The sequence below is a fragment of the Hirundo rustica genome, chromosome 4, assembly GCF_015227805.2.
Source record: "Hirundo rustica isolate bHirRus1 chromosome 4, bHirRus1.pri.v3, whole genome shotgun sequence".
Taxonomy (NCBI): domain Eukaryota; kingdom Metazoa; phylum Chordata; class Aves; order Passeriformes; family Hirundinidae; genus Hirundo; species Hirundo rustica.
Genome location: NC_053453.1, coordinates 70,485,443 through 70,511,297, shown reverse-complemented (window position 1 = coordinate 70,511,297; position 25,855 = coordinate 70,485,443). Strand labels below are relative to the sequence as shown.

General features: G+C 39.4%; 1 protein-coding gene across 30 annotated transcripts in view; it reads left to right on the top strand.

Annotated features, from left to right (window-relative positions):
* SOX5 (SRY-box transcription factor 5) overlaps positions 1 to 25,855 on the top strand; it is a 504,910-nt gene that overhangs the window by 228,280 nt on the left and 250,775 nt on the right. Inside the window, exon 1 of one of the 30 annotated variants that reach the window (XM_058420255.1) lies at positions 868 to 936. The exons of 28 other annotated variants lie outside the window; for them this stretch is intronic. The gene's annotated coding sequence lies outside the window, so the exon portion shown is untranslated. Of the gene's footprint in view, positions 1 to 867; positions 937 to 7,628; positions 7,680 to 25,855 lie in introns of those variants that run through there. One more of the 30 variants, XM_058420256.1, reaches the window with a different exon arrangement.

The window sequence follows — 25,855 nt, the reverse complement described above, 5'->3', positions numbered from 1 at the left end:
ATCCTTTACTACACACTGTTGAGAAAATGGGTATAAACTGAGGTAGTCCTGGGTGGATTTGATCTCTGTTGCCTTTGAATATCATGACTAAGCTGTTAAGTTATTCTCTTTGATAAGCTTTTTAAGAGCAACATTACTTTCAAGATAATGGATTGTGATCAGGCCAGTTTCATAGTGTTCAGTTGTAGTTTTTCAGCAGTGTGTTCACAAAGACCTGTTTTGTGATAGGGCCAGTCAAGGCATCCTTTAAAAAAGTGCCCATTCATTCTGGGTGTTTGGGCTCAGCAGCACTGGGGTTCAGTGTCAGGTCCTAAAAACGTAGGCCTAATTAATTAACATCCTGCTCAACTCCATGAAAAAGGCTGGTATTCTTCACCCCAGTACACCATGATGGCATGAAATAGCAACTCAAGAGGAGACCACTGAGCAGAATCTTGACTTTCCTTAATCTGCAGCAAACTTCCGTGGCTTGCAATGTCGCCAGAGTTTCTGAAGCATCAGGAGGGATTTCTGCAGGCTTCAGCAAATCTGGGGATTTGGGGAGTTCCGAGTTGCTGTGCTTTGACAACAGGTTAACTATCTTTTTTCTCCTAAACGACGTGTATGCCTGGCAGATTAGAATGATCTGAATGCCCATGTTGAAAATGTACCTGAATTATGCCAGAGCTAACATCTGGACCTTAGCGGACTTGGCACTGCACAGAAAATCAATCTTTATTTTGAAACTGCGTGTTTCCTGAGGTACTAATTCCCAGTCGTGGCCACCAAGGCCTAAAGAGAGACCGCTGCACAAAACTGCCTTCTTCCAAGTATACATTTGTTTGATAACCCCAGTTTTCAAAAGTGTGACCTCTGTTAATTTGTCACCAGGCAAATTATTGTCACCTGTTCACTGATTCCATGAGAAGCCCAGGCAGACAGCAGAGCCCCATGCTGGTAAGCATTTCTGGTTTTGCTGTTTGTGGTCATAAACAACCCACTTAGAAATTGACCCAGGTACCTGCAACTGAGGTGACGTGCATGAGTTGTCCAGTGTAGCAGGAACAGGTTCATCTTGTCTGGAGCTGATTCCTCTAGAGCAGCTGAGCCTATCTCATATTTACTTTTTAAATAAGCTAAATGGTTATCAGATAAGAAAGACAAAGTCTTTCTCTTAAAATTACCTACAGAATTTCCTACTCGATGTTTCTTAGGAAGATGAAAACAAGATGAATGGGGTTTCTGCTGTTGTATTTGGGTAGAAATTTGATGTGGAAGCCTGTGTTTTTAAAAGCTGCTATAAACACTTAGAGCGTAACAGAGCATTATTTTATAAAGGAGATAGATAAAATAGCTTTTTGCATACATGTGCGGTCTATTGAAAGCACTGATACCAATTTAAGAAGATGATCTTTTGCCTTAGTTATACATCTGGGAGGTATTAGCTGAACATTTTGTCGAGAACTGTGAATACCTTAGTTGCCAGTTGTCTAAAGTGCAGCTAATGATTGCTTCAGTGCCAGTGTTTTGATGGCTAGAACCTAGGCCTGAATATAAATACAAAGAACTCCATCTAAAAAAAAAAAAAAAAAAAAAAAAAAAAAAAGCGTGTGCGCACACACTTTTTATACAAAACAGATTTCAACCATCTGCTTGGCACTTAGCTTTGCAACTATAGGCTCTGATATGAAAGGGAGCACTGTCCAGATTATGAAGGGTATCACTTTCATTGGCACCTTAGAAAAATCCCTGTGTTTTAGAAAGCTTGTTTGTCCAGTGGTTTTCTTCAGTGGAATAATGAAAACAACACCCTTAGCCAAAATCTTGTGTTTTCCGTTGTTTCTCTGATGGCGGTGTCTCCCTTACCCTCGCAAAGGATATTTTGTCGTGAGGAAAACTTTCTGTTCTGCACCTCAGCATTTCCAAGTGTATCAGAGGAGCTTAGATGAGTGGCCCTTGGAGCTGACACCCCAGATGGTTTATGACACAAAGCACTGTTTGCTTAGGAATACGTTGTATGGCAGAGTCTGTTGCCCAAGCACTGCGGAGCGTGTCAAATCAGCATGGAAGTTAATGGACCAAAAGCACTTCTGAATTTAACACTTTCCCATTTGATCGGAATTTACAGCCTTAAATCGGGACCACAGTCTTCCTTTAGCGGTGCAGTGGCGGAAAGTAAAGTTGATACCATAAATTACAGGAATATAATACAATCATTTTGATCCAGTGCATCTGTTTAAAGATTGATAACGAAAGAGACTGACTAAAACCTTTGGTAAAACCCTATTTACGAAATACATAGCTATGTAAAATAAATTTTAAAAGTTAGGAGATTGCGGTATGTAAGAATTTGGTTCTCTGACCAGTTCATGTTTTACCCTTAAGTTAAGCAGAGCAAAATCCACTGTACGAGAAAAATCAATAATCTGTGAAGCTTTCACTCTTTGTTAGCAATTGTCCTTAAAATATGCAGGACAAAACAGTTTCTCCTTTCCTTTTCTTCTTTGAAAGTCCCTCTTTCAATGGGCTTGATAGTATTTTCCCTTAGGTACACGTTCAGAAAAAGATGGCAAAAATGCAACCTCCTGCGTGTAACAAAGCCTCTGTGTTTGGCCATCCATTTAGTGCCGTGTCACATTAGTCCTGCATTGTTAACACCTTCAGACAGGGCTAAAGGTTCCTTGCTGCTGTGTCTAGAGAGCTGCTTATGTCAGTTCATAATGTTTCTGGATGCTTTCCTCAGTAAATGTACTTCTGATTTATAGGCAGGGCTGGATTGTTTGCTTCCAAGATGTCAGGAGGGTGAATAAAAGGACTGATTGATATTTACGTTCTCATTTTATAAGAATTTCATTTTCTGTATGTTACGAGGTCTCAAGAAAGTGCTGCTTTAAACTATTACATTTTATTAGCCTGAGTCTGGCTTTTTGTGGAGAAGATCTGAGATGCTGAAAGACAGATAAAGTTGGATTTCTATGGATAAAATGATGATAATATTGGAAACTTAAAAGCTTCTGAATAGTTTTAGTTGAGTCGTGATGTGTGGACAGCAAAATTACAACTCTTTTAAAAAATGTGTGTGAAATAAGCCTTAACAGTATTAGTTTTCAGTCCCAACAAGAAAATAGACTTGCAGCCCTCTGTATTATACCCATCCTTTCTCTTCCTCAGCTGTTTCCCTTTCACCTTCTCCTCACATGGCAGTCAGACTTGCTTTCTACGTTTTTATGAGGAGTCCTGTTATTTTCCCAGGTAGGGATTAAAACAAGAAACCTGTTAAGTTTAAGGAAATTCTGAGGCCCTTTAAATGATGATCCAGATGGAAAGAAAGCCAGTTCCCCCACCACGGTGTCACCATGCCTCCCTGCAGCAGCTCTACTGGAGCTCCTTTAACCATCTGATTAATGAAGCAGTTCTTCATGTTGCATGTCATAAAATGGGTTTCTTCAGGAGTGGGAAATAGTAGCCTATCTGCCGCTGAGCATTAATGATTGCACAAGAATAAGCTCCTGTATTCAGGGATGGGGAGAAGGAACTCTGTAAAAAAACCCCCTAATTTTGAGTGAATTCATAATGGGACCTTTGCTGTTCAGCCTTCGTGCTCTTTGAAATTTTAGAGGGGAAAGTTTTCTTGACCAATGTCAACAATTTGGTAATTTTCGTCGCTTCCCCTCCTCCCTTTAGGTAATATAGTTGTATTTATTGTCAGTTTATTTTCTGTAGATTCCTCCAGTCCTCTGTGGTTGGGAGGGAATTCTGGAATGACTGCATGGCAAGGTAAATTAGAGATGGCAGTTGGTGGTGTGGGAGGAAGGGTTGGGAAAAGGAGGAGGCAGAGGGTAGGAGAATGCAGCTACAGTTTTTAAACAACCTTCCAATTGTCCCCCTTTTTTATTAAAATGGTAGCTTTTTAACCCAGACCCCTGAAATGTTTAATTTGATTTACACTGTTAAGGCTAAGTTTCCCCTATGCTCTAAATACAAGCTGAGCAAATCTCTTGTCCTCTCCCTTTTTTTTTTTTCCCTTCTCTTTTTCATTTCTTCTTCATTTTGCTTCCACCACTAAAATTCTAGTTGTCTCTTTCTGGTCTCTTTGTGTTGGTTTTAAAGAAACTGCTGCATTCCGTCACCGTTCCCACTAAGCTTAGCCCTCTGACCTAGGGAAAGCTGGAGATGGAGGGAGGATGGTTTTCAGAGGACGATGCTCTTGATTATGTCTGTGATTTTCAGCGTGTTTGGTGTTACCATTAGGTTACAGTTGCATCTGCATTAAAGCTGGGTGTGAATGACCAGGTTTAATGGTTGGATTTCAACTCTCTTTTTGGCCTGTCCTTTCCTAGTCCCAAATAAAAGTGAGGTTTCCAATACGGAGGTGCCAAGTGGCAATGGAGTATCAGTTTCTTTGTGTAGCTTCAGCATCCGAGGAAAAGCGAGGTCAGGCACGTGTCTGTGCAGGACTTTGGAAATCCCTTGGAGCATTACCTGCTACTTGTGCCTTCCAGGAAGCCCTAGATAGATAGAGATTTGAAAATCCCCAGAAAAAAAAGTGGTCTCCTACATTTCAAAGGCTACATAACGTAGCAATGGGGAACAAAGACACACAGACCTCTTTCTTTGAAGAAGATCATTTATTGCCACAAACCAAGCCTTTTTATGTTCTAGACTTAACCCAAACCCAGCGCTCATTGGCTGCCTGCCACTGCAGTGTTGCTGTTCACACGTCCTTTTACCCAATCAGCTTTTTGATCACGGGGTGTCCACACGTGTCCCCAGCCAGTCACTGCCCCGTGCACGAGGTGACCACGTGCCAGCCATGCAACCCATTCTCTGTTAATATGGCCTGCTTTTTACCTTGCTGCTAGCTGAACCTTTCCCAGAGTGCTTTCTGTTGCTCACCAAGAAGGGAACAGGATTTCTAGTCTCCCACAGCATAACATCTGTACTTTCAAAGATTCTGGTGTTACATTTAACGCTGAAAGCAGGAGGAAGGGATGAGCGTGTGTGTAGGAAGAGGACATGATCTTCGAGAAGTGATTAAAAATTGTTTGGGAAAGCATTGCATGTGAGCCAGCAAGTTCAAATAACTCATGAGTCCTTTTAGAATTATGGGGCACTTTTGAGTGTTTTTAATCATCTGGCTCGTGCATCCAGTCTCTTTGGAAATATATCACATCCATGGGTATTTTGTGGGAAAATGGGAGCTTGTTTTTCCCTCTCCTTATTTTTATCTGTATGAAACATCAAAGTGACTGCCTAAAATAAATACTTCGCCATTTTTAAACCCTGTATCAGGTAGAGTTCAATAAAGCAAGACGAGTGCATTGTAACTGAGAACTGCTGTGCAGATGACTTGTTTTTGCTTTGAGATGAAAACAACCCAGGTGAATGAGAGGCTCTGTGTAGCACCGAGGGTGGGTCTTGTATTGTGTATTTTAATTTTAAAAACACTTAGGCTGTGTAACAGGTAAACATTTAATTGCACCAGGCACCAGGTGCCTGTGTCAGACCAGTTTTATGGACTGTTTTAGAAAAGAGAACAAGGACCGACTGAGTCCGGAGAGCAGCGTTTGCTCCCACCTCCAGAGCTTTTATTGCTGGCTCTTCAGCAGCTCTGGGTAGTGGGAACATCCCGGGAAGTTTGTTCTTCCTCTCCCTTTGCAATATCGTGGTGTGAATAAACAGAGGCTGTGCTTGTCACTCGGCCTCCGTGCACAAACCTCACATTCATGTGCCATCGTGAGGCTCTGTCCAGCTCCCACTGGAAACAATTGTGAGGCTCTCATTGACTTCGCTTGGGTGTTGGATTGGGCCCATTAGACGGGAAGAAAATAAAGTGGAAGTGTTGTTAACGATGCCTATTGATGCTTTTCCCTGGCACAAAGTACTGCAGATAATTGTTTCTAGATGAAATGCAGTTGCATCTGAGTATTACATTTATTAGCTTTTCAAAGGAGGGATAACCAAAGTGGACATATGGGGTACTTGAAGTGTGATTGTGTGAGACTAAGATAATTTCAGGAGAATAGCTTAAGTCGCAGGATATGTGTGATGCCCTTTGTATACAAGATGTGGGACTGTGGAATTTATTTTGCATGCGCTGGTTCTCACTGAGAAGGAATCCAGAATACAAATATATAGTCATATTTAGAATATATGAGGAGTGCAGCCTCGCTGCTGCAGACTTCAAGACCCGTTAATCAGGCCTGCTAGTGATGTGATCTCTGGAAATGCTTCAGTTAAGTAGGTTTAATCCTTATTAACAGTAAGTTGCTTGAAACCATTTTGGGTAAAGTCTGGGAAGGAATATAGTAGATTGAACACATAAATAAAGACCAGCCCTGTTAGGCTTTGAGTGACTGATTCCTTTGAAGTTCTGTAGGTTTTGGACTGCTAAAGCATCAGGCCACGAGCGAAAGAATTTTCACCTCATCTTCAAATTTTTCTGCTGTAATTTTCAGCGTCATTATCACATTAAAATGGAGCACTGCTTACATTTCTGCTATATTTTAGGTGTTTCCCCAAGCCCTCACCATGACTTGGTTAAGACACGTGAGACAGGAAGATTAAACAGCCTGTTTTTCTTCAACCTTATTCTGGAGTGTTCAGGTGTGCAGTTTCTCTGGGTTTTGGAATATTTACTGTTGGCTTCAGTGTGATTTAGCTGTGGAAGGCTGAGATCCAGAGCCTCTTAATTACACAGAGATAGGAGAGGGCAGTGCTGGTTTCAGTGCTGTCTTCTCGTCCATCATGGGGGTGGAGGGAAGGAATGAAGTGGCAGGGCTTTTGTCGCTACTGTTTTTTGGAAATGTGTTCAAAGAACTATTTTGGAAAACGATGGTGAGGTTGTTCCTACTATTTGCACTGCATTGCCAAAACGTTGTGCTCTTGTATGAGGTAATAGATGTGGCTTGTGGCGATATTATGAAAACATTGGTTTGTTATGATGATTGCAGAAAAAATCCCAACTACATGGTAACGTATTTGTAATATTTTACTGAAGTGAAACATGGAAAATACAGCATAGCTTGGAGTCCCCTTGGAATGATTTCATGTTTCGGGAATGAAGAAGCAATTGTGAAACACTGAAATGGATGTACATGACATCAGTTAAAGAATAGATTTTGGGCCATTTAAGTATAGTTTAGTTTTTTTGTTGTTGTTTGTGTTTCTTTTTGTGCGGGGTCGTTCAGGCTTGTTTAATATCTCTATTGCATGTTAATTGAGTTGGTAGCAGGAAGCACTTTTACATGCCTAATAATCCAAATTAGAATGCATATTTTTATTTTGTCCTGTGAAATATTGGCAATATTACCTAAAAGATAAAAAGAAAGCTGCTGCAGTTGTAGAGTTAGGAATGGGACATGGTTAACACCTAACAAGTTATACAGTGTAGTCACTGAAGGATGTCCAGGTAGGTAGAAGGAGGCGAGAGGGCCACAGACTCATTCCTCTCAACATCTAGTCTGGAGGTAAGGCACTCAGAAAAGTCAACAGAAAGAGATTGATGCTGTTGCTTCACACACTCTAACTGGACAGGCTGAACTCCTGTGTTTCCCAGCTACGTTGACTGAGAGGTTTGAATTTTTTTTGTTATTGTTGTTTGTTTGTTCCTCTTCGTTTACACAACCTGTTTTTGTTTCCTGCTTGATTTTAGGCAATGGACATTACTAAGACTGAAAGCTTGGAAAAATCCTTTTATGGTGGGTTTTTTGTTTGTTTGTTTGGGTTTTTTTGTTTGTTGGTTTGTTTTTGTTTTTTATTTTTTAGTTTACTAAGGATATACAACTAAAGCAACACATTATGGCCAGGACACTTGAACGTGGTTTATAAATTTACTTGTTATCCTACTTTGAAAGTTTTGTATGATTGCTAGGTGTTTGAGTGTTTCAGTTCTAAAACTTTCCTTTGTCTGCATTTGGGGTCTTCCATGGTGTTCAGATAATCAAGTCAGAAACTCTCAGTGTTTATTTAGGAGTGGTCTTGCAAGAGAGTGCCATAGGTGCTCCAGATAGGTGTTACCTGTTTGTATGAGGGATAGGTGCCAGAAGAGGTGCACTGGAACAGTATGTCACTTAACCAGCCAACCAGCACTGTTATTTACTCAATCTTCCTTTTTTTGTGTGACTTTTTTCATCTTTTTATTGTACGTTGCGAAACACTAACGTATTTGTCGTTCAGAGAGCTAGAACTTCTACAATACTTTCTTCCTGCCTCTTGGTAATGACATGTCTCCTCTAAAGCAGAGCGGGATCTGCAGCAGAGATGTAATGAATGACCACAGTGAGTGACTGTGATGTGCAATTGATTTCTGTATTTTGAAAATATACCCTTAATAATTAGTCATTTGGCTGAACTACCCTATTCTTCTTTATATGAGTTGTGTGCAGAAAGAGGCATGATACGTGTTATTACTCATATAGCTGTGTCAATAATGATACAAGTTATACAGATGTGAAAAACAGACTAGAATAAATAATGGCAGAGAACTGAACTAAAATATTTTCCTTTAGTTAAATAGTGGCACTTTTTGTAATGTTAAAAAACCACAATCTCAGAACAATTATATATTAAAAAATCTCAGAATATGTTATAATCAAGCTTGTGGGGTACTTTTTGTGGGTGCCTCCTTTACCACTTTATATAGTGATTTGACCAAATATGAAGCATTACATTTATTCTATGAAGAAAGCGATGTTTGGGTTAATGTTCTGTTTGTACAGGAATTTCCTTTTATAATGTAATTATAAATAGGAATACCTATAAATATAGGTAATACCAGAGCAGCAAAGCAGAACAGTTAGTCTGACAAGGTGTGGGTTTGTAGAAAATCACCACAGAATAACCAAAAAGGAGATACTAGTAACTTATTTTCCTGATGTTGTAAAGCTCAAAAATAAATGCCCGGAGTTTCTGTTGGAATCAGTGGCAGCTGGAAATGGTGAGATCTTCGCAGGGTTAGGCGTCCTTCTCCCATGTGTCAAAAGGAGCTTTTAACTCTTTGAGGTCATTTGACCTCATTATCACAAAATCACAGAGTGGTTTGGGTTGGAAGGGGCCTAAAAGATCATCTCCGTCCAACCCCACTTTGAAAGACAGGGATGCTGCCAGCTAGATCTACTTGTTCAGGGCTGCATCCATCCTTGAACTATGAAATGCTTGTCCTTGGAACATCCGTGGTCCTCTTGGGGAGTGAAAAGGGAATGGAAGAAGGAATTGACCCAGGAGGGAAGTGAGGATGGGATGAGACTGCTTGCATGGGTGAACTTGAATGGGAGATGCAGCTACCTGCTTTCTGTCCCACTTTTTGATTTTTGAATGGAAGGGCCCCATGATACTGGGCCCTTGGCTCTTGTTCTGGGATTATTTTTAATTCTTTTGGGTTTTTTCAAGTCGTGGCAGTGGGTCATTCAGAATTGCTTCATTATGTTCTGTAACCAGGGTGAAGGGGGAGGTTTGGTTGGCAATTTACAGGTTGGGGAGGGTGCTGCTGGAAGTATATTGGGGTAGCAAAAAAAGAAGGCAAAAAAGGAAACAAAGATGGTTTTAGTCTTTTTAAGGTGTGTGGCTATACAGGTTTTGAAATTCTTCACCACGTGGAAAAAAGTGAGACCAAGGGAAATTATCTTGTTTATTTGATTAGGCCTTCCCTTGACTCTGTAAGCTGTGATCATCTTTATGCTGGTTGTCTTTCAAAGTATAATTAGCCTGGAAGTGAATGTGGTTGGTGGGTGGTATGGTGAAGTATTTTTTTCAGGAAAAAATAAATAAGGAAAAAATGGGCTGCTGAGAAGAAAAAAAAAAAAAAAAAAAGTCTTGTTTAGCTCTCCAGGTTTTTTGGTTTGGACAGTGTGTGCATGTAACTCCAGAAACCAAAAATGTCCTGAGTGGAGGTCCAGGGAGACTTCACTAGGAACAGCCTAATTGGAACATGCCCCAGTTTATGATGGTGATGGTAACGCTTTGTGCTTCTGTTGTGCCCCGTGTGCTTTGGCCTCAAGGTGCTTTACAAATATTAAGGGATTAACTTGCACAATACCGCTGAAAAATAGATATTATTCCTGCCCGCCCTTTGCTGTCCTGGGAATTGAAGTACCAAGGAGCACAGCAGCTCAGCTGTGCTTTTGCCAAAGTCACCCCAGTGTGGCGAGAGGCTTGAGCAGGTCAGGAGGAAAAGTTGGTTTCTGCAGACTCCTGAGTGTTTGCAGCTCTTCACTTCAGCTTGGGCTTGGTAGGCAAACTTGCAACCTTAGAGGGACAGGAGGCAAAATTGTAATTAATTCATCCCTAATTGGCATAGCAGTACGTAATTCTGCTTAATCCATTCCTTGCTGTGAGGATGAAGTAAAGCTAAACATTTGAATTGTGGAGAGGACAAGGGGAAGAGGGGGAGTAGGCACTGAAAGATGGACAGAGGCAGACATTTCTTAGGCCACATGGTGAGAAATACCTAAAAAAATGAGATCTTTCTTATTTTCTACTCAGATTGCCTCTTGACTTAATTAGGTGAAATGCAAAGAAATAGACAATTAATTTTTGAAAAAAATCACTAAATTTTCTCTTCCCCTTCTTGTCTTTCATTCAGTCCGTGAGAGTCTCTGGAGTGTGAAATGTGAAGACACCAAATTGGAATTAATTTTGCTTTTTCATTTAACAGATTGTGTTACATTAACACCACACTATTGCCAAGCAGCAAACCTTTCCTTTCCTCAGATGTTAGCTACTAATACAGACTAAGAACTGCTGAAAGAATGGTTATACTGAAATGCTTTATTTAAGTTTCTCCTCCCTTGTGGCTCGAGTGGGCCCTGATTCTGCTGAGATGTATTCACATGAGCAGGCTCACTGCTCACTGCTCAGTTCTCTTTTATTGCTTCCTGGCAAGTAAGCTGGATTCTATTTCATATAACGTGGCCTAAGTTAGAATTTCAAAGCTCACTCAATCCTTAGAGAGACCTTTGCAAGACTCTCTTCTTTATCTAGACAGGCACTAAACACAGTGAGGGCACAATTGAATTAATCAGGACTACTCAAGTACAGAAAAATCAACCAAGATTCTGTTTAAGAGATGACAACTTTGATATCATGTTGTTCATTACCAGCCCAGGAATTGTTACTGCTCATGTAACTGGATTATTAAATTGTTTACTGATGGCAAATCTTGTTTCCCATATTAAGCATACATTGAGAGTCTTGGTGTAGTTCTCCTGAAAAGAGTTATCTGTAAATCACATCACAGGATTTATTTTCTCTCCCTACGCTTGTGAATGTGGTTGTTTTGTTTCTTTTTTTCCCATTCCTAGGAGTTTAACCCAGGATATGACAAGCAGGCAGTTCTGTGACTCTCAGTGTATGCAGTGCTCAGGACTGTTTAGTGACATTACCCCTGTCCAGAACAGAAGCACACCTTAATAGTTTGGATGAATTCCTTTGTTTTCTTTGCTCAAGAGTAAAGAATTTATAGCTCAAGCTCCTGCAAGAGCAGCAGCCCATTCACTGGCACCGTCTCACTGATAAAAATACAAGTCTATTCCCTCCTTTTTTACCAGATTTGTGTCTAATCTCCCTGTAAGATTCTATTCCGTTTCAGTCATCCTGCCCTTTGAACTAGAAATTTCATATGTATTATTTAAAAGCTCCTGTGCTGCAGCTGTAAACCTAAATTATTTGAATTTGAGAGCATCTGAGCAAAACTGTCTTTAAGGGCTGGTTCATCTTTCAGCTGTGGTACTGTTGTGTTTTTCCACCTTCGTGACTGTAATCCCATTGCCTTTGGAATTATCAGGACTCTGTGTGGAGTTGTTGCCAATGGGCAGAGGTCATGAACCCGGTGAGCAGTCAGTCCTTTTAAAAGTGGACAAAACTCTTTTGCTCTGTGTGTGTGTGTGTGAGTGTGTGTGTGTGTTTTCAAGATGATGTGGTTGCACAGCTATGGAATTAGCCTGCATTTCAATTTGTACAAAACCAGAGAGATAAATTGCAGTGCTGCCATTCTCAAGTGTAAAAGGCTTCAGCTGCTGCTGTGTTATACCTACAACCCATGGTGGTGGCATTTCTCTGCTTTACGGTGTTTTTACCTGTAGACCACTTTCAGGCTAAAGTAGACCAATATGCTTTGTAACCATACAGCCTTTTCTGGATACTATTTCCAGATACTGTATTTCTAAAAAAATGTCATTACCTGCCTATACCTTCTCTCTAATATTAATTCTTTGCTTCCATTTATCTAGGATATCACAATACACAATTAAATGGTTGTCAGACTTGCAGTTTTTTGCTGTTTGGGATCCTGGTTGTTTTTTGAAGTATGGTTTGTCAGCTGTGTTGTCAGCTGTGTTTTGTCTCACTTAAGGTGAGAGGTGTGTGACACCCCTGGCTGCTTCAGGAAAGTTAGCTGTTGTAACTATCCAATAAAGAGGATTAAAGTAGGAACTGTGAGAATGTCAGATGTTCCCCAAATTCTGAAAACTGTATTTAGTGTGTGTACTCAGCAGTTCTGGAGAAGAGTTGTCAGAATATTTGTGTCAAGGCTGAATTGGACTTTGACACGCAAACTTCTGTACAAAAAGGTTCTGTTCTGACTCTCTGTGATGAGACCCTGAGATGGTGAGCACTCTATTTCTTCTAGAGTTCATTTTCACCAAGAAAGTCTGGAATGGCCCTTTCAAATTTTTACTGTTAGATTGTAAGCATTGACTTGCAGTAGAAGAAAATCATAAAACTTCAAAGGGAAGGATGAAGTTTGTGTATGTCAGCTTGAGTTTGGCAATACAAAACAACGTGCTCTTTATTAAGCACAATTGAATGGGTTTAAATTCATTGTAGCTGCTACTATACATGGGAAGGTATAGAATGTAAACTATAACATTAATAACAAATGCCTTCCTTTTGGTGGATAACTAATTTTTAAGCTGTCTGGAAAATGCAGTGGCTGGGCAGAATTCGCTTAGCAAGGCAGCCACCTGCCCTGGAACTTTGCTGGTTTAATAAGGGCTGATTACACAGGTGGCTGTGACAACAGTGGTAGATTTTCTGAGAAATGCATTATTTTCACAGTGCCACTGATGGAAGAAACGCTTAGGAGCAGCTGATAATTAATGATCAATTTGGAGATTATCACCAACAATTTACAAAGGTTGACTTTTCCTTTAGAAGTCCCTTTGGATAAACTGCATGGTAAATTACCTGCCTAAGGCTTTTACTTTACTTGTGCTAATAAGATGAAAATGAATATGTTTGAAGAGCTCTGGACTGAACTTTTCAGACTGCCTGATAATCCATACAACTCTTCTTTAAACATCTTAAGTGAGTGAGCAAATAGAGACTATAATAAAATTGAAAACTGTCACGTGAGCACGTTACCACCCTGTCTAAGTAATGGGGCATGACAAATAAGAGGCACTGCTGTAGAGTTCATATTTTCATTTTATGGCATGCATTAAATATTTGATCATCAGCCAGCAGAGAGGAACAGTTGGGCTAAGAGTATCATTTGCAAGTAGACAGGTCTGAGCACAGGATGGAGAACTTCTATATCTTAGTCTGTGCTTCAGTAATTCCTCTTTGTGGTGTGCAGACCACATAAGTTCCCCTTCTGTATATCCTCAGACTGGAAAATAGAGTTAGTAATTTGTATTTACTTCAGAGGGGATATTAATCCTTATTTACTTCACAGGAGAAGGGCTATGTGAAGAGTAATTAGTATTTTTAAGTGCTTTTAAGGATGATGAAAAGGGTAGAGCAAGTATAGAATGTTTGCTAATAAATTTTGTACGAGAAAGAAGAGTAAGATGAGGTTTATAGAGCTGTGAAAGTGCTTGGGGACATAGATGGGCTCCCAGTCTGATTCTCTGAGGTCTGTAGGTATTTTAATATTTGAAATTCTCTTAACAGCAAGGCAGACTATGTTTTTGGCACTTTAATATCTTTTAAAATCTGCCTTGTGCTTTACATTCGTGCCATATCAACAGCTAGGTGTGTAAAGGCTTGGTAACAGCTGCACTTTCTGATCATCCCCTCTAAAGCAACCATGGGGATGGAGGATGAGAGAGAATAAAGGAGGAAGGTAAAAATCTTTGCACATCTGATGAGCTCTTTTACAAGGGAGGGGTTTACAGACTGCTGAAAATGCCAGCCAGCGAAACTGGACAGCAGTGAAATGGATTCAGTGACATTCTCATGCTAAATGCTGTGTTTAGGAATTTTTGTTTATTTGGGGGGGGGGGGGGGGGGTTGGTTTGGTGGCTTTTTTTTTTTTTTTTTTTTTTCCAGTTGGCTTGGGTTCTTCTGTTTTAATTATTACTGCCCAGAAAAGAGGGTTGAATAGATTTTAATGTAAATATAGTTATTAGGCTAAAAAAACCCCAACATTATTACGGTCTATTGGCAGGACTCCCTGTAGGAACTTTCTTAAGAGTTGGAGTCAGCGAACCTTGTGGGTCCCTTCCCTCTCAGAATCATCTGTGATCCTGTGAAACTTAGTTTTGCAGTTTCAAAATGCAGTAGCTCATGAGAGAACTTAATTTTTGTCATCACTTAAGTGTCAGTGCACACAAACCCACCGGGTAAATTAATGATACAAGTAAGTGATGCAAACAGTGATCACCAATAGAGTGTTTCCTTTTAAAAGAGGGAAATCTGAGCTTGCAGGGCATCTTATAAAGGCACTTAAACATTCTTACCTCTTATGTAAGAATAGAAAAACTGGGAGCTAGAAAGATTCAGTAAATTATATGGGGTCACACGGGACGTTTCTGTCTTCTGAATTCTTAATGTTGATCCTGGTTTCATAGTCCATCCTGAGGCAGAGAAGGCATTCAGGAGTAATCAATCTGGTCATAGTTTTCAGTGTTTGTGCTTCTTTGGCAATCTTCAGTGCCAAAGGCCATTGCTGTACTTGAGAAATAAATTTCTGTGATGTATTGCAGTCAGTCCTTTCTCCAAGGTTTCATTCAATAGCTCTAGAACTTGCCAGGTGTCAACTTAGCCAAATCAAAAGTTGTTTGATTTTTCAAATAAAAAAACAGGGTAGTGGACCTTTCCTGTTGTGTTTTATATCCAGTGTGGCTGGATGTAACTTACCATTAGCCTGTGGTACAGAGGTGTTTGTTAATATATGGTGCTAATGAATCCATGATTTATTTTTCTCCATGCCCTAGTTTATAGTTTATTGTAATTATTCCTGATCAATTACTTTGGCTGCAGCAGGTATGCCACGGAGTGAGTAGGCATCTTCCAAGACAGAAATTTTCTTTCTAGTGTTACCTTCAGATACTTCATAAGGTTTTCTGTTGCCCATGGACTGCATTTTTACATGCGTGGATTGTTCCCTCTGCCAAATCCATGTAGCTCATGTCGGAAAAACAAAAAGTGGTGTATGAGTGGGGAGCGTAGAAGAAAAAAAAAAGAGAAAGAAGTGGGAAGTAAGGAAGTTTGTTGTTCATTTCTGTTTAAGAAATAAGTTAATTTTCTGAGATGCTCAGCACCTACACCTCTTCTGCCTGAAGGAATCCAAAAGTCCTCCTTTTCTTGAGGGCCATTGGTGCCTTTGGAATGCCTCATTTCCCATGCAGTGGTCATTTTCCTCGTGAGACTCGTGACATACATTTCAGATCTGAACATCTGGATTTAGATTCACTTATAATATAATTAAGTGTATCCCCAGAGGGTTTTTGATAGAAGAAGTCTTTTCAAGAAAGCTATTATACCACTTGTTATGGCAGTAACAGCCAGGTTTACTTTACTGTAATGTATATTTATTTTTTTCAGAAGACTATTGCTGTCATCTGAAGATGGACTTCATGGCAATATGTTCCTTGGACCGCTAAATTGTTTCAATACATTTCAGTGAGAGCAGTTGTAGGCAAGAGCATTTCAATGGTGATTTTTAAGTCTGTTTGAAGGCAGTGTGTGGAGAGTGTGATGTAGGGGAAGAGTCAAATGTTTATTTGAAGATGTGTTTGAATGAATCTTCCTACATAAATTTACCAGTGTTAAGAGAGAGGGGCTCTGCCCCTTTTAGATCACAAAGGCCTCTCAGTGGGGGATGGTTTTGGTAACGGAAAAAAACAAAAAAGGTTCCAGTATGTGGTGGAGGAGGTAAAATAAACAAACACAATGGATGATTACTTCTCCCCATCAAGGCTTCTTTATCCTTGCGAGCTCAGTCAGTGGTCAGCGTGTTAGCCACCCCTCCCTGTTTTATCCAGCCCTGAACTGTGTCCTTTGGCGGGGTTGGTTTGTACAGCTGGGGCTTTGTGGAGCTCGGTGGGCGCCGCTGCTGAACAGCCGTGAAGGTGGACAGAGCACCTATGGAAGGGTGAATGGCATCCAACCAGCCTCCTTGGAGGGAAGGATATTCCTTTCAGGGCTTTTCTTTTCTCCTCTCTGCCCCACTCCACAGCTTCCAAAGCTTTTTTAGGCAGACCTCTTTTTGCCATGGTGCTGCTGTGCCTTCCACTGCAAAGGAATTTTCTAAAGGAATATTTCAGGCGCCTTATGACCATTCTGAGAATGGTCTCCCATTTTCCTATTTGTTGATTTGTTTTTTACCTTGCCTGCCAAATATTTTACCAAATATGCATATGTTTGTGCAACGATAAACCTGTGTTACGTGACTAAGAGCTGTGTTTTTCTTACCCAGCAGCTCCAGCAGTGTCTAGAGTTAGTTTGTTAAGCTGGATAATTATCAGCTGGTTATGATTCTTCTTTTCTCTTGCAATTTTGCAGCTGTATCTTAGAATCAAACAAAGTAAAGAATCAGCTTTCAGGCAGCTGAAGTCAATCCATTTTACCTACATGAAGAAGAGTGTTTTAGCATGTGCAGGCAAGTTCTGAAAAGTGTCCAGTAGTGCTGGAAATGGAACATGGATGCTCAGAAGTCAGAAAATTGCAGATGTGAAAGGGGCTTGTACAGAACTACTGCGAGTGCACATATGTGTGATTGCACCACCCATTTTTTTAATGTGGATTTTTAATTCTTGCATTTTTCTGAATAAAAACTGGGAAAAGAGTACAATAGTCCTAAGATAACTGAAGCAGACTTCACAGTACAGTGATCACAGTTAGTGGGGCAGGAATCCTCACATTATGCCATGAATTTTTCCTGTTCTATCCCTCATTTGCTGGGCCGGAGATGGCATGACTCTGGATCATCTGCAATAGGAGATACGAATGCAAAACTGCCTGAGCACTTGAAAAAATTCCATTTTCGCTTTTGGACTATCGGAATGTCTGAGTAAAATTATTTTTATTTAAACAATTTTTGTTTTACTCTATTGGTATTTCAGAGTAATTTTCCGAGGCAGCAATTTTCACTAGTTTCTGAAAGGCAACATCTGGGCTTTGGAACAATCTCTTTTCAGCTTTGAAAATCCTACCTCAAATTGCTTATACGTTATAAACATTTGAAACTTTTTTTGTGGGGTTTCTTTTTTTTTTTTAGCATATGGAAAGGCAATACTGTATTTATTCCCTTTTATTTTATCTTCAAGCTTAGTTCGATTTTTCTTTCTTGGGGTCTCCAGGATTATTTGTTCCTGGGCCAAGAACGCACCTGTCATGTACAAACCCTCCAAAAAGGGAGGAGCATGCACGTGGATGTGAACAAAAAAGAATAATGAAAATTCTGGGCAGCTGGAAGGAGCCTGTTGGAAGGAAAATGTTTACATCCATTAGAGACATTGCTCTGCTTAAGTATATATTTTTTTTTCCATATCCCCCTACCACACATACAGATGCAGAACTGATTTTACTGTGTCTGTGGTTCTTAAAGATACACGTGGTTTTTCTGAGGCTTCAGTTCTGCTCCCACAAAACTTTAAATATTTTGAGGCCCAATATTTCAGTGATGCAAGTTCCTGCTATCAGTGGTTGGGTGCTTTACTGCCTTGGTCAGTGTTTTTTTTTTTTTTTTTTTTTTTTTTTTTTTTTTTTTGCAAAGTGATAGACATGGTGCGAGTGTAGATGCAAGTGATGGTTGGAGCAGGAGTTATATAGTAAGGTAGAATGAAACTGCAAATTCAGATGTGTAAACACCAGCGAGTACCTTGAAGATTATTTCATAAGTGCAATCATATGTGCATTTACAGGAGGGAAACACGCATGCAGTATAAAGTTAATATTCTGAATATTAACGGTGGGGAAACTAAGAGTGAAGTGGGGGGGGGGGAAAAAAAAACCAGCTTCTAAAAATTTCCGTGTTTCCAGTTTGTTTGTGATTGCACACAAACTCTGCAGATGAAATGTTGCTTAGAAAATATTTAAAATACCATTTGTTGAGTTTTAAATTTAAATAAGGAAAGGGGAAAGGAGAGGGGGGTTGAAGCTGTTTGGCACTCACATGAGACAGTGGCATGATGGAAGAGTAGGAAAAGCTGTGTTATGTTTTACTAAGATCTCAGTCAAAATAATGGCTCCTCATACTGAAATCTGGGTGCCTTTTGGGAGAGAATTCTTATTATTAGTGTTGATTCTGAAAGTAATTAATCATTTAACAATGCTTGAAGAAAAACTTAGATCGGCTTGATTGGACAAATACTGCAAAATGACGAAGAATAAGCTACCAAAACTGCAAAAGTTTTAATATTTACTTACTTTTAAAAATGAGCCCATGCTTCCTCAAGTTTCTTTGTAGTAAGTCGGTCATAATTGTCATAATTTTAAAGCTGTTTCAACTCCTCGCCTTCATTTCAGTCAGTGGGAATTAGGTATGCACGTCTGTTTGTGATGTATGGATTCCTTGCGCTCTCCCACTCAGTGTCTGGAGAAGGACTGGCCACTTCTCTGTCATTTTCAAGTATTTGTACAGTGAAATCTCAAGGCTTGGAATCTCTAATTATTTGACTAGTCCTCTTTGTAGTTCAGCAAGCAGAAGAGTGATGATTACCTAATGTCACAGTGATTGAGGCAGTGCATTTAGCAGCGAGCAGTTCCTAAAACCTTACATGGAAATAAAAGCAAAACTCTGCTATTTTTGTGATGACAGATTTTAAATAATAATAATAAAAAGTGTAATAAATAACTAATAAAAAAGCAGGATGTATGAGGAGCTGAGGAGTTGGGGGAGGTCCATTTCTGAAATGCTGTGGGGGGTGTGGAAGGAAAGGAAGCCAGAGTTAATTTGAGGATGCACTGGAAAATAAATGAGCTTGTGGATTTAATTCAGAATCATCCAAGCAGAGTCTTTTGCATGAAAGAAGCCAGTGATCAGGCTCAGTTTACTTGAAACATCAACAATGACTGCATCCTGCTGTTTCAGAGTTTGTGCTGATAGATGCTTATCGTCTCTGACACTGCGCCGCCACAGTTGTGCGTTGCCGGTGCCATAACCGTGTTATCACGACGTGCCTCTTCTGGTTTTAAGAAGTTCTCAAAACTCATGGGTTTTGGAGTTTGATCTCTTAGAAACGTGCTTTTCAGGAACTAAAATCTCATCCTGTAGTTTCTGGTTTATGAATGTCTTACCAGATTTTTGGCTCTTTTGGTTGATATACAGATGAGTGAAAAACAAAAGGCTGATGAAGTTGACAGGTGCCAAACAAAAATAATTTGAACACATGTTCTCATGCTGAAGCTGATTTTGAATGCGTACTCTGGGTGAATTGCTAAATGCTCCTGCTTAACACACACCAGTAATATCCAAAATATGTGTGAGATCTATGAAAGAATAAAGTAATATTCATTACAGTAATAGAATATAGTAGATAGGAGTATGTTCATTACCTTTCAGAATCTGTTGTGGTTGTAGGCTGGTTTGTTTCAGGCTACAGTATTTTGCCAAACCTTGGTCGTGCACAGTCTTTCACAGTTACCTGCTTCAAAAAGTCCCTGAAAAACTTTGTGTAGAACATGTTGGGAATGCTCAACAGGAACTTTTTTTTGACAATGGATTTTTACTGGACTTGGTTTTACAGTGGTTTTTTTTTTGTGCATAAATTCCTTGCAAGTGCAAGAAAATGGAGATGATAAAATTTCAGTTGATGGTACAGAATTTTTAGAAAGTGGTTTATCTTTTTGGTTTGTGGGTTTTTTTGGTTTTTGGGTGGGTTTTTTTGGGTTTTTTGGGGGGCGATTTGAGGGGGCTTTTTTTTTTTTTCCTTTTTTCCTAATACAAAAAGGATTTTGTTAACATTTTCCTGAAGGACACTTAAAACAACTTTATTATTCAAATCTTGTCAAATTGAAACCATTTACCACTGGAACTTGGAGCAGTAGCTTTTCTCAAAAAACGGTTTGCACAGTATGTGGAATATCAGATTTATGTGCCAGGCTGCTGATATTACACTATACTTTAAAATGGATTGGGGATGACATCTTCCCTTCCTGTTTTACATTCAGAGTCCTCTAAACTGGAGGACTATTAAAAATCGTTGAAGTTACCCCATACAGAGAGGAAATCTGGAAAGCCAAAGGGATAAGGTGCGCCAGGTGAAATGGAAATTATTGGGTGCCCTTAACCACAGGATTACTTGTGGCAGCTCTAATAATAGACAACCGCACAGAAATATTATGCAGGTTGTGCTGTAGGGATTTTGGTTTGTGTTAACAAAGTTGATTTGTTCACCAACACCGCTTTTGAATAACACATCCTATTTGTAGCATAGGTGTATTTTAAAAGATATCTGATTGATATGATCTTAGAAAGTAATGATTAACAGATTATTCCACCTCAGTTTGAGTGACAGGTGAGAGCATGTTTCATGCAGTTTTTGCTGATTAGCAGATTATGGAGTTTTGCCTTTTTTTAATTTTTTTTTTTTTTTTTTTTTTTTTTTAATTTTAAATTGCAGAATTACTTCAGTGAAGAATTCCAAGCCAGGCTGTAAATGACTCAAAGATATTGCCAAATGAAGTCTGTTTTTAGTGGTATGTGTAGAAACAAGTCAGGCTTGCAGTTCCCAGTGGGACAGTGTGTGGGAGTCTGCCACCCTTACTCATGTTGAGTAATACCTTATTACACAAGTAATCTTGTCAAAATGAGTAGAGTTGGTTTTTTTAAAGGTACTAGTTAATTCAGTGTACATAAATAATTAATTATTTTGGGGGCAAAACAGAATGGAGACTGTTGTTAGCATTAACTGGCACCTCTTGCCAGGGCTGTGTGTAATGAGAGACCATAGTTTCAGTAAACCTGGGAACAATAACTCTTTTATTAGCATTAAATGTGATCAGGGATGAGGCAGATGCGTTGCTGATGTTCTGTATGAGCTTGTGTTTATGCATCTATATGTGTGTGCGTGTGTGTGTGTGCGCGCTTATACATTAGATACATGTTGTAGTGCTGCTGTCTGTAATCGTAATTATTTCCTGAGGAAGAGCAGTCTGCAGCTTTCCAACAAGTACTGTAATTAGAGGTAAATATCCCTGCAGAGAGTCAGATAGAATCCCATTGAAGTTTTTGGACTGGTTTAGCACTTAGTGTTTGGTTTGGACTCGGGCCGTGTTCAGAAGCAAATTCCTGGTGCTGTTGATACTGGGCTGACGCTCCGCGCTGCTGCTGGTGTGCTCCTCTTGTCCTCACGCTCAGTTCCCATCTCTGACATCCAGGGCTGGGTGATTTAAACCCTGCCCATGAGAAAGACTTGGTTTGTAGCTGCCAGAGAAACTCAGGAGGTGAATGTTTTCATGCCGATTCAGAAACTGGCTGTGCGACTCCAGTCAGGCGCTGTCACGCCTGGTTATGGTGAGAAAACAACAATGCCTCTCTTGATAAGGGGAAAAAAAAAAGAAAAGTCTTGCACAGTCAGAATTTTGACATACAATTTAAATCATCTTTCTACATCCTGTGGACTTGGGAGCTGTCAAAGAGGCAGAGCCTGTGTTTGAATGGAAAAGCTTTTTATTTCTTTAAAAAGTGTGCTAGCTATAATTATCCATAACTTTTCAGGCCTGTTTTAATGCTGTTTTATAATTACAGGTCTTAATGCTAGATTATACAAAGTCATTTATAAATAGTCAGAACAGAGGGACTTTGGGAGTTTCTAACCTGTAGATTGCTGTGGATTGTGGCAGCTGACGGGATTTTGCCTGTGTGTGTATGGGGTGAGCTGTGTAATGATTGATGAATCCCTTAATTAACTCCCAACAAGTTAAGATTTACGGCTTCGTATCTTCTTCTCCTGGCACATCTGTGTGTGTCACTTTTGAAGACATGGATAAGCCCCTTCTCCAAAAGCTTTTGTAGGTGTCTGAAATGTTTCTGAGGTATTTTGCTTAGTGTAACAAGATTAGAATTTTATGGCACAAAATTTATTAAATTTTGTGGCAGGAACAATCGAACAGAAGAGGATGCAGGTTGTGTGCTAGAGGGCACTATCTCCTTGAGTACTGAATACCACTGTAGATTATTTTGGGAGTACAATCATGGATGAAATGAACTGAAACCAGTGAACAAATGGAGATGTAGTAGGGGACACTTAAGTGAGGTTCTGTTAAAAATAGTAATAATAAAAAAATATATTGCCGTGGAAAGATCACTTTTGTGAGACACCGAATTCCAGGGAAAAAATCAACAAGAAGGTTAGTCATATTTAGCAGCCTGGAATTATCTGGATGGAACAATACGTGTAGGAAACAATTCATGTGGATGTAGTGTAGCTCTTACTTGCTCCAGTGGGAAAATCCAACCATGCTGAAGTCAATGCAAAAACTCTGAGATCAATAGACACAGGGTATCAATTTAAGCCTAGGAAGAGTCTGTTAGAAATTGAAGGGCAGTAAGGAAGTACTTGGAGAAACCGTTGTGATATGAATCACATAAAATATTTGTTGGATAAGAGTGAGTTAGAACAATGAAGTTTTTACATCCCTGAAGAAACATTCTTGCTATCAGGAAAAGCATTTATTTAATGAAAACATAGCAAAAAGAATGTTTGAGTTTTTTAAACTGCAGTTTCTGCATGTTAAGGAGCCTTTCTGAAAACAGGTCTCTTTACAGGGAGCAGTATCAAATTTGAATTCATCACAAGAACCAAATCTTCAGTACCATCCAAACAACTGATAAAATCAAATATAGAGATACGTTTCATCATTCCAGTGTTTCTGTGGAATGTGTCTATTCTTGTGTCCCAGTGCATCAGCACTTCGCAGATTTAGGTTCTCTAAAAAACTACCACTTACCTATTTTTATTCAGTAGAAATGATTAATGATGTTTGAAAATGCAATTCTTCTTGAAACAATTAATTTGCAACAGATTTACATGCAGAATCTGGTGTGCTGTATTGCTACTTTTCTGAGTTATGTCTTAGAGTTTTGGGATTTTTTTTTTTTAATCCTATCTATAAATTGATGTATCCTGTTCCACTGTAAATCTTCTTTCAGAGTGATGTAATAAAGAACCGTTCCGAGTTTAAATTTGGGGAAAAGATCTTGAAGTCATGTGAGCTGTAGACTGTTATCACTGAGGGCAGATCCAGGATGTTTGCAGTTCTTTGTTAAGATGAGATAATTCCAGTACTTCATTAGGTCTAGATCTGTTTAAAAGAGCTCAGTTTCAGATAATGTTGTTATTCTGAATTTGGCTGTGTCCCTTTCCTTATTGTTTGTGGTGGGAACTCTGCTTGCATTGTAGATATGGAATCTCTTAAGACCTGGTATTAGATCAGTAGGATAAACAAGACACATGGAAAGAAGAGAGTTAGAGGATGCATGATGTGGGGGCATATCAAATTTGGGAAATGGATCAATAAAACTGTAGAAATAATGAAAGATCTTTATCGATGACTTTTTCTTGTTTTGTGTTTTCCACTTGGGAACCTCTCAGAGATCTGATCCCTTGTTACTATAGACTTTGATAGTTACTATCCATTTCGAAGACATTTCCAAAAGTAGGTATGGATCTGTTCATTTATATATTTTAATCTTCCATTTTCTTGTGTAAATTTCCCAGATGTTCATAAGGAGTAAGAAATTTCTGTGAAACTGATTTTTGTCTGACTCAGGTTGGCTACAGACAGAGCTGCCTAAAAACAAATTGCATTTGATGCCCGAGGTGTCCAGGTTTTGCATCCATTTCTTTGAGTGTCCTTGGAAGACTAACACACATTAAAACCTCAACTTAGCCATTTCCGGAATTTTTTAGTCTTCTAGGGCGGTGATGGGCATGTGGCTTGTAATTTAAACTGGATGTTTTAGAGACAAAGGGAAAAGTTTCTCCTATGCTTTCTACTATCACTTTATTTTGGCTTACAATCCAACCTATAGGTTTTCATTTTAGATCAAAAGCAAATTAATCTCTGTTATTGCAAGTGCATGGAGGTGGACACCTCTATTATCTTCCTTGTCTGTTTATATGAATTCCCTGCAGAAAATTTTTTCGTCCCTCTTGGAAACAGTGACAAGCAGAAGATGATGATCTGAAGCTATATATTCACATATAAAGTTAAGGGAAGAGCTTTATTGCAGCGTGATATTCAAACTTTCCTTGTGAAGCAATGTGACAGAATCTGTGTTATTCTAGGTTAACAGCAGTAGGAGTTCTTGACACAGTTTGAGTATATAATATATAATCCAAATCATCAATACAAAGCAAGGCATCCTCTCTCTCTATAATTTATTGTCAGAGTGAATTGCAGTGCAGACTTTTGTGCATGGCTTACAATATTTTCAGTCATTTTATCAAATATAAGTGTTCTAAAGTATAGAAAATTACTGTGAAATAATTGACTAATGATCTTGTGTCCCTCCCTTTTTGTTTGCCAAAACTGAGCTAACTGCTTAGTGCTGATTTGCAGAGAGATTTTTATAAAAACTCAGGCTTCTATTATAGTGGTAAAATGAGTAACCAGAAAAAACTTAAATTCAATAGCAAATGTCGATCTCGGCGCAGTACAATGCAAAATATGAATAATTCACATTAACTTTTTAGGGGAGTTTTGTGGTTTCTGCAGAAGGGCTTGAGATCTGTCACATCAAACGTAGCTGTAAAATGCTGAATTCAGTGGGCTAGTAGAAAACTGCCAGTACGAGTCTATCTGGTGATCTCTGTCTTTGTGCATATGCTTTGCTGCAGACACGTAGGTGGGAAAGCCTGGAAGACAGAATTCAGGTAGGATGTATGAAGCGTTAGTCTGTTGGACTAAGTCAAACATTAATAGAAAATACAGAGTGGTTCTCTAAGCACTGGCAATTGGTGGTGTTCAGAACAGGCAATGTGCAGCTGCCTATAGGTTCTGCTAGGGATTTTTTTTGTCTGAGTTTTTGTTGTTGGTTTTTCTGGGTTTTTTTTTTTCCTTTTTTTTTTTTTTTTTTATATATAATCTAACTTGGCTCAGGAGGCAAGGCTCAAAATGAGATCATTAGAAGCAGAATAAGTCTTAACAAAGGGCTGTTTAAAGTCACTGTTTGTTTTCAGACCCAGTTGACTGCTGCTAAGAACCATTCCGTGCTCAATATGCCAAATCGTATGGACATGCTCCACCTCACAGCAGCCCCACACACGGTTCAAGAGGCTGCTGGGCTTTTGAAATCCAGTCCTTTAACTGGGGAGTGGAAAATAAAAATGGGGTAATTAGAATCATAAATACGAGATTTTTGAGGAGGAGCAGTATTACTTCAGCCCCTTTTTTTTAACTTTTGCATACAAATTGTCTTCAGTTTCCTCGCTTATAGCTTCTCTTTTTTCCTGTAAAATGTTTCCCTGTTTTTCATTTCTTCCTCTGGCTGTGGCTGGAGGATTTCTTCTCATTCCACTCCCTGCAGATGCCCCTGGTTAGCCATCCATGGACATACCCTGATTTTCATGGACAGTGTTGTTGTAATTAATCCCAGAATTTGTCTGCATTTTAAGACTTCACTGTCCCCCCCTCTATTTTGGAGACCAAGCTGGAAGCATTCTGGCTTCTGTAAGATTTTTCAGTAGTGCTTGGCTTGAATGATACT